Source organism: Elaeis guineensis, chromosome 1 (assembly GCF_000442705.2).
Source record: "Elaeis guineensis isolate ETL-2024a chromosome 1, EG11, whole genome shotgun sequence".
Classification (NCBI taxonomy): domain Eukaryota; kingdom Viridiplantae; phylum Streptophyta; class Magnoliopsida; order Arecales; family Arecaceae; genus Elaeis; species Elaeis guineensis.
In genome coordinates, this window is record NC_025993.2 from 30302353 (window position 1) to 30310689 (window position 8337).

An 8337-nucleotide genomic window follows, 5' to 3' on the forward strand; every position below is an offset into this window, starting at 1 on the left:
ATATTTCTTCATTTTTTTTCATTGAAGTTATCTGAGGTCAAGGCAAGAAAATGTCAAATAAAATTGTGGGCTCATTATCAAAAAGTAAATCCTATAAAAATAAATTTTCTTTGGAGATGCAGAAATTCTCTTTTAAAAATTTAACTATACAAAAATTTTCATCTTGCATTCACAAATTGTTTCAAGCAATCCAAGATTGTTTCTTCTTCTAGTCATCAATGATAAGCAATACAAGGTGCAACCAACATTAATTGATATTAGCAAATCAATCAAACTGGACATGCAAAAACTAATATCAAGGTATTTAGATTTGGGAAGTAGAAGACATCAATATATAATAAGTAAAAATTTGTTGTTTAACAATATCAATTTATGATCAAGTAGAATGAATCAAAATCTAAACACTAACTTATTTATAAAAGGATACAAGTTCTGCTGCAGCATCAGACCAACAAATGCAATTCATATTTTTAAACACTAAGAAAGGTAGAATCAGTATAATATAATAATGTACCTGATTTGCTTTACGACTAGGCCGTTGAATGCATGTACTCAATTCGATTAATCTACAAGCATGAGAATTTTTTTTAGAATATGGACAAGCAAACATTAATCTAAGCCTTGGATACAAAACAAGGTCTGATAACATAAAGAAGACAGTTGTGCATGTGAAACTAGCTAATGGATAAAAAAATAAAATATTAAAGCATACATACATGAATAATGAAAATTTAAAAATAAAACATTACATCAAATTTACATAATCATGAATTATAAATAGCAGTATGGAATTACCCAATAACTCGTTTGACTGCAATCCAATCATGTTATCATTATAATTCTCCACTCTATATATTAACACCTAGACAATAATAAACCACCAAACAAAATATCAAGAAACCACTAGAAATAAAGATCCAAAAGGTCAAACCATCACATACTGATAATTAGACCCGATGGAGAGAGGTGGGTCGGGGGCTCGGAGAGGTGGTTAGGCTCAAATAGACGAGGCGACCGAGGGGCCGAGATCTGATGGACTAGGGTCAGGAAGGTGGCTGGTGGGAGGGGTTGAGGGCTCGAGGAGGTAGCCAAGGGCTCGGGGCTTAGGGAGGCAGTTGAGAGGAGGTAGGTCGGGGACTCGGGCTTGGTGACGCAGTCGACGGCTCGAGGAAGCCGGATCCAATGGCGGGGGAAAGAGGGGACCGAAGACAGTCAGGGGGAGGTGGGTCGGGGGCTCAAGGAGGCGGCTGGGGCTCGAGAAGGTGGATGGCGGTTGAGGGGCTTGGGATCCAACGGATGAAGGCTCGAGGTGACCGCAAGGTCGTGTCGGGGACATCGGGGTCGGGCGAGGGCTCGGGGGCTGGCAGGGCAGGGGCCGTGGGGCTGGGGCAGGGGCCGTGGAGCTGACGGGGTTGGCTCGGGGTTGGGCTGGGGCAAGGGCCATAGGGCCGACTGGGACAGGGTTTGCGGGGCCGGCTCAGGGTCGGGCCAATGCAAGGATGGGCCAACGGTGTTGGACTGACCATGGGACATTAGAGAGATGGGAGAAAAGGGGAGTTGGGGGTAAGGGCACCGACGAGAGGAGGATGAGGGGTCGGAGCAGGAGAGAATGAGCAGGTGAGCGAAAAAATTTCCCCTATGGTGGTTTATATGGCGGACTATTAGCGACAACAAACATGTCATCGCTAATGCCATTGGTAAAGATATTAGCAACGGCATATTTGTCGTCGCTAAAATCTATCCTAATAACTATGACTCCATCCCTAAAAAATCATCTGAATGTAGTATAATTTTAGAATTTAAAGTCCATCTTTACCGTTCATTATCTAAATAATTATCGTTAGAGTATCGTCATAAAAAATTACCTCCATCTGATAGCCCTAACTATGTCAATCAATAAAATTTAATTTCGATGGTCACGAATGACTGTATCATGATCTAATAGATAGAGATCATCGATGAATCCAAAAATTTATAATGATGATCTCGATGATATTTGTAGCATACTATCAAAATTTTACTTAAATCGGATATCATTATCATGATCAATTTAGTACGGGATAAATTCGATCGTTAAATGAAAAATGAGTGATCAAAAGATCAAATAGCATCAAATTAAGATGATTTTTTAAATAAATAATTTTTACTATTATTTTAATTATTTATATAATAATGATCATAAAATCTATACCATGCGTATATGAACCATCCACGTTAAGCAGATCTTATAAAAGTATAAGTATAATTACTTAAGAACTTTAAGAATGAGTATCAACAAACATATAGTTTTAGATCGTTCATATATGTACAGTTTGAATTTTATGATCATCATCATAAAATAATCAAAATAGTAGCAAAAATTATTTATCTAAAAGATTACATTATAATCGGATGCCCTTTAGCCTTTTTTGATCACTCGATTTTTATTTAATGATCCAAATTATTTTGTACTAAATTGATCATGATAATAATATTTGATTGAAGTAAAATTTTGATAGTATACTATAAATATCACTGAGATCATCGTTGTAAGTTTTCAGATCCATCGATGGTCTCTATCTATCAGATCATCATGCAATTATTCATGACCATCGAAATTAAATTTTAATGATCGACATACCTAGGACCACCAGATCAAGGCGATCTTTTGTAACGATACTTTAATAATAATTATTTAGATAATGAACGATGAAGATGATATTTAAATTTTAAAATTATATCATATTTAAAAAAATAGAAAAAAAAATTTTTTTACGACGGACATTCCGTCACTAATAGTTTCATTGCTAATAATTATTAGTGACAGCATTTGCCATCTCTAATACTTTTCACACCATTGCTAATAATTATAATAAATAAAAAAAATATTTTTGTGATAGACACATCATCGCTAATAGTACCATCGCTAATATTTTTTTCACCGTCACTAATAATTTTAATAAATAAAAAATTTTTGATGGCTAATAATATTTAAAAAATATTTTTTTATTAGCGATGAGAAAATATTGTCATTAATAATTAAGAATCCATCACTAATAATCTTTAAAAAATTAAAAAAACTTTTTATTAGCAATGATAAAATCACCATTGCTAATTGCTATCGGTAAAAATATTTATTAGCGATGGCTGATCTATCATTGCTAATAACTGTCACTAATACTCATTTTTCTTATAGTGTAATTTCATTATTATTAAGGAAGTATAACATACAAAAGTATAAAAAATATCCTTACATCAAATCGTGCAAAGACCCAAACTCCTAATGTGGGTCGAGAACACATCCCTAGCTATCGACTTGGTCAACAGATCAGCCACCATCCTAGTGGTGGAGATATATATCTAAGAGTTACCTCACCTAGCCTGATTATCTCTAAAATGTAGTGAAATTGGATGTCTATATGCTTGGTCTTGCCATGATACTCGAAATTTTTCATGTACTCCAAGATAGCCATGCTATCAGAGAACATCTCAATAGGCTTATCCACTTGAGTCTAATGTCAAGGTGCTGGAGAAATCACCTTAGCCAAACAACCTCTTGAGTAGTTGCTGAATAAGGAACGTACTCCGCCTCCATTGTATATAAGACAATGCAGCTCTGCTTCTTCCTGCACTAGAAAATTGCCCCACCTCCAAGCATAAACACATAGCTTGAAATGGATCTGTGCTCATCTCTATCACCACCCCCATCAGCATCACTGTATCCTTTCAATCTCAAGTCCCTAGCTTGAAAATAGAGGATGAGATCACTAGTTCCCTATAGATATCAGAGGATGCTCTTGACCACTTGCCAATGAGCAGGTCCTGGGTTGCTCTAGTAGCGACTTACTAAGCCAACAGTGAAGCAAATGTCGGGCAAATACACATCATAGCATACATCAAGTTGTCAATTGCACTCACATAAGGAACTCTATTCATTTGCTCTTTCTCTTTATCTATTTTAGGGCACTGATCCAGACTCAAAACATGGTTCATCTTCACTGGAGTGTCAACGGGTTTATTATGATGCATCCTAAACTATTCCAGGACTTTCTTAATATAAGTTCTTGGGACAAACCAAGAAGTTTTCTAGAGCGATCTCTAATGATTTTCACTCCAAGCACATTGCTCACCTCACCCATGTCTTTCATTTTAAAATTGAGAGATAGCCACTCTTTTGTGGCATTGATCAACACTATGTCATTTCTAACCAAAGTATGTCATCAACATACAGGGAGAGGAACAGAATCCCCTTCTCTATCTTATTGACATACATAGTGGTCTTCCTCTATCATAGACATACCAATAGAGATGATGATTTCATGAAACCTGAAATACCACTGCCTCGATGACTGCTTGAGACCATAAATGAATCTTTTAAGATGACAAACCTTATCTTCTTGCCCTTCGAGTACAAAACCCTCAAGCTGATCCATATAGATCTCCTCCACTAATCCTCCATTAAGGAAAGACATCTTGACATCCATTTGAAAAAATTCTAAATCTAGATGTGCTACTAAGGCTAGAATCAGATGAAGAGAGGCAATCTCACAACGGGGGCAAATGTCTCATTATAATCTACCCCTTGCCTCTGGGTATAGCCTTTTGCCACAAGAAAAGCTTTGTATTTGTCGATTGACCCATCCGTCTTGCACTTAATTTTTAAAACCCATTTACTTCCAATAGACTTGGCCCTAAGCGGAAGCTCAACCAACTCCCATACTTAATTATTGCTTATAGAGTCCATCTCATCCTTCATAGCAGCCATCCACTCACTGCAAGCTGGTGTCCACAATGCTTCTTTATAAGAAGCAGGATCATCATCATCGAGTGGAGTACACATAAAAATATCCCCTTCGATCTCGAAATGTCAATAGAGAATGTTTCCACATTCACTTCTACATAATTAAGGGCCTTCTCTGCCAGTTTCTAAGGGGATGTTCCCACTCATGAAAGTACTCCGACTAGCTGGAGAATCGCTACCACTTCCTTCAGTGACTTTAGGATATGATCGATCACCCTCACCAGCAGATGGTGTTGCATCGTCCTATAACTCATACAATCCGACGTCTCTCCACACACCACTAATTCTTGGGAATTCCTTGTCAAAGAATTCCACATCATGAGATTCTATCTTGATCATCCTATCATCTGGGTGTTCACCATACATCACATAACCCTTTGAGTTTTCAAGATACCTGATGAACACCAGCTTGCTTGCTCTAGGGTCGAGTTTTCTGAATATACATGAAGAGCTATGAACATATCTAGTTGAACCCCATGTTGAAGCTTTGATACTAATTGTTGCAATAGAAAAAAAGAAGAAGTAAAAAGAGACACAATCAAATACGTAGATCAGCCCAATTTTACTATGAGAAAAAAAATAAATATAAGAAGAGATCACACACTCTCAACTCTCATATACCAACCCTCTCTCTCAAAAAGAAATCTAACCCCTTACAAAAGCTCTCAAATAACCTCCAAGAAGACTCTCATAGGCCTACCATATCAAAGTTTTCTAATGCCCTTGGATGCTTCCTACAATGCTCTCAGCCACAGACCCCCTCTACCGCATCAGGACGCTCTCGGGTGCTCCTCCGCTGCTCTCTACCTCACCATAGGCTGTCAAGCCTTTAAAAAAGACCTCAAAAACCCAAAACAAAGTCTTGATCAAAGTCCTGAAACCAACTAGCTATTGGATCTTCCTTGCATGCACCCACGGCCGTTGGATTGCACAAAATCGTGGTGTGGACTGTGTGAAACCCCTCTTTGGACCATGCGGTCCATGTGTGTAGCATGGATTGCATGGAACCATGTTGGAATGCGGTAGACTGTGCGTGCACCATGCATGGACTGTGCGGGCGCTCCTCTGGTTTACGCAGTCCACGGTGGACCATGTGTGCTGGGCTAGCACGCGCTTGGCCATGTGTCCCGTGGGTCTGCGTGTGCTTACTATGCGCCTCCACATCATGCACTGTGTGCTGAGCTTCTCCACATCTAGTCTTCGCTACTATGGATCGAATTTGAGGTACCAAATCTCAATAATCTCTATCTTGACTCAACATTCGGCCTTCACCTAACTCTGAGAGCTTCTGTATGATCTCGCTTCTATGCCCTGAGGCAAATGCCTGATTGTTTACAGATGGGCAAATATGAGAGTCAAGCCACGCCACTTCATCCCATCTCCATCATGTGCTATGATCCGTTTGACTTGAGACCTGCTCGAGATAGCCTCCTAGGGCAATAGGAACTTCATCTTGTGATGTTGCCTATCACCCTCCCGAGTCTCTTATCTCATGCTCTTCTACCTACTCCTGAAGCTTCATCTCGCACTGGGCTTCCATGGGCTCTTGAAGCTCCACCATACGTTGAGCTCCCTACTAAGAGGTAATGTCCTCTATACTTTCTTTCCTTCATCACAATTCTATTGCGGCACATGACTTTCAAGATTCCATCATCAGCTCTCCGCCTATAATCGTTGAATCCAGTCTGCTCAGTGAAATTAGATTACTCTTGAAGTTGGGTATATATCAGACCTCATCTAACTTTCTCACTGCTCCATCATCTATCTGTAAGCTAGCCGTCCCAGTGTCCTTGATCTTACAGCTCGATTCATCTGACAAGTGAACAGTACCCTCACTGCTCTCTAGAGAGTCAAATAGCTTCTCTCTATAACACACATGGTGCGAACATGTAGAATCCTAAATTCATTTAGAGAAAAAATAGATACCTCATCAGTCATCAGAAGAATATCATCACTTTCTTCTATATTGCTACCTTGGACCGTCATCACCATAGTAGCCTTCATTCGATCTCTGAACTGTGGGCAAAGAATCCCAACTCATCACATCGATAGCACCTAATCTTATTCAAGTCTCTTGACTTGGACCTGGACTGCCCACCTTATGATCCTCTACCATTTCATCTTCTACCACCACCACCTTCAGTAATTATTAAAGCTAAATCACCACCTAAACTCGAGGCTCGATTCTCTCTCTTGAGAATCTTATTTTGGAGTAGTGCCGCAGTAACCTAATCCATCTTGATGGTATTTTTTTCTACTAAAAAAGTAGTCACCAAGGACTTAAAAGAAGGAAGAAGTGATGCAAGCAAGACCAACCCTGGTCTTCTCCTTAACCTTCTCACCAACACTAAGGAGATCGGTGAGGATCTTTTGAAAGTTGCTGAGATGGTTTTGCATGCTCTATCCCTCGCTCATCCACAGCTGGCAAAATTATTTTTAGAGGAAGAGAACGTTAGTGAGTGACTATGCCATGTACATCTCCTCGAGCTTCATCCATATCACTGTCGGAGAAGTCTCGCTCATCACATAGATCATCACATCATCCGTCAAGTACAAGCAGATTATGCTCACCACCTGTATCTAAAGCTGCTTCCAATCCTTCACCTCCATGGTGGTTGGCTTCTCCTTACATAAAAAAATATCAATCAACTCCTGTTGGAAGAACACATCTTTCACCCTTGCTTGCCATAGAAAGAAATTATTCTTTCCATCATACCGGTTGATCTCCATCTTGATTGAGCTTGACTTTTTCACCTTCTTTAATCTTGATCAGCATTGCCATAATTTGGACAACCATGTACTCTAGTACCATCTGGCTCTGATATTAATTGTTGAAGCTCTGATACCAATTGTTGTGGCAGAAAAAAAAAAGAAATAAAAAAAGACACAATCAAATATGTGGATCTGTCCAAAGCTTGCCTCCATGGAACATGTAAAGCTTCACTATAAGAAAGAAAATAAATATAAGAGAAGATCACATACTCTCAACTCTCATATACCAATCCTCTCTCTTAATAAGAAGCCTAACCCCTTACAAAAGCTCTCAAATAAACCCCAAGGACTCTCACAAGCCTGCCGTACAAGGTCCTCTAATGCCCCTGGATGCTTCCTGCGATGCTCTCAGCCACGGACCCCCTCTATTGCACCAAGATACTCTCGGATGCTCCTCTGTTGCTCTCTACCTCACCACAAGCTATCAAGCCTTTAAAAAAGACCTCAAAATCCCAAAATAGAGTCCTGATTGAAGTCCTAAAACCAACCAACCGTTGCATCTTCCCTGCATGCACCTACAGTTGTTGGATTGTGCAAAATCATGCTGTGGACTGCATGAAACCCCTCTCTGGACCGTGCGATCCATGCATGTAGCATGAACCACATGAAACCACACTGGAGCATGGTAGACCACGAATGGACCGTGAGGGCGCTCCTCTAGTCCGTGTGGTCCATGATGAACTGCATGCACTAGGCCAGCACACACTAGGGTCATGCATCCCATGCGTGGGCCACGTGTCCCTTAGGCCTATGCGCACCTGTGAGTGATCGCAGTCGTAGGCGGT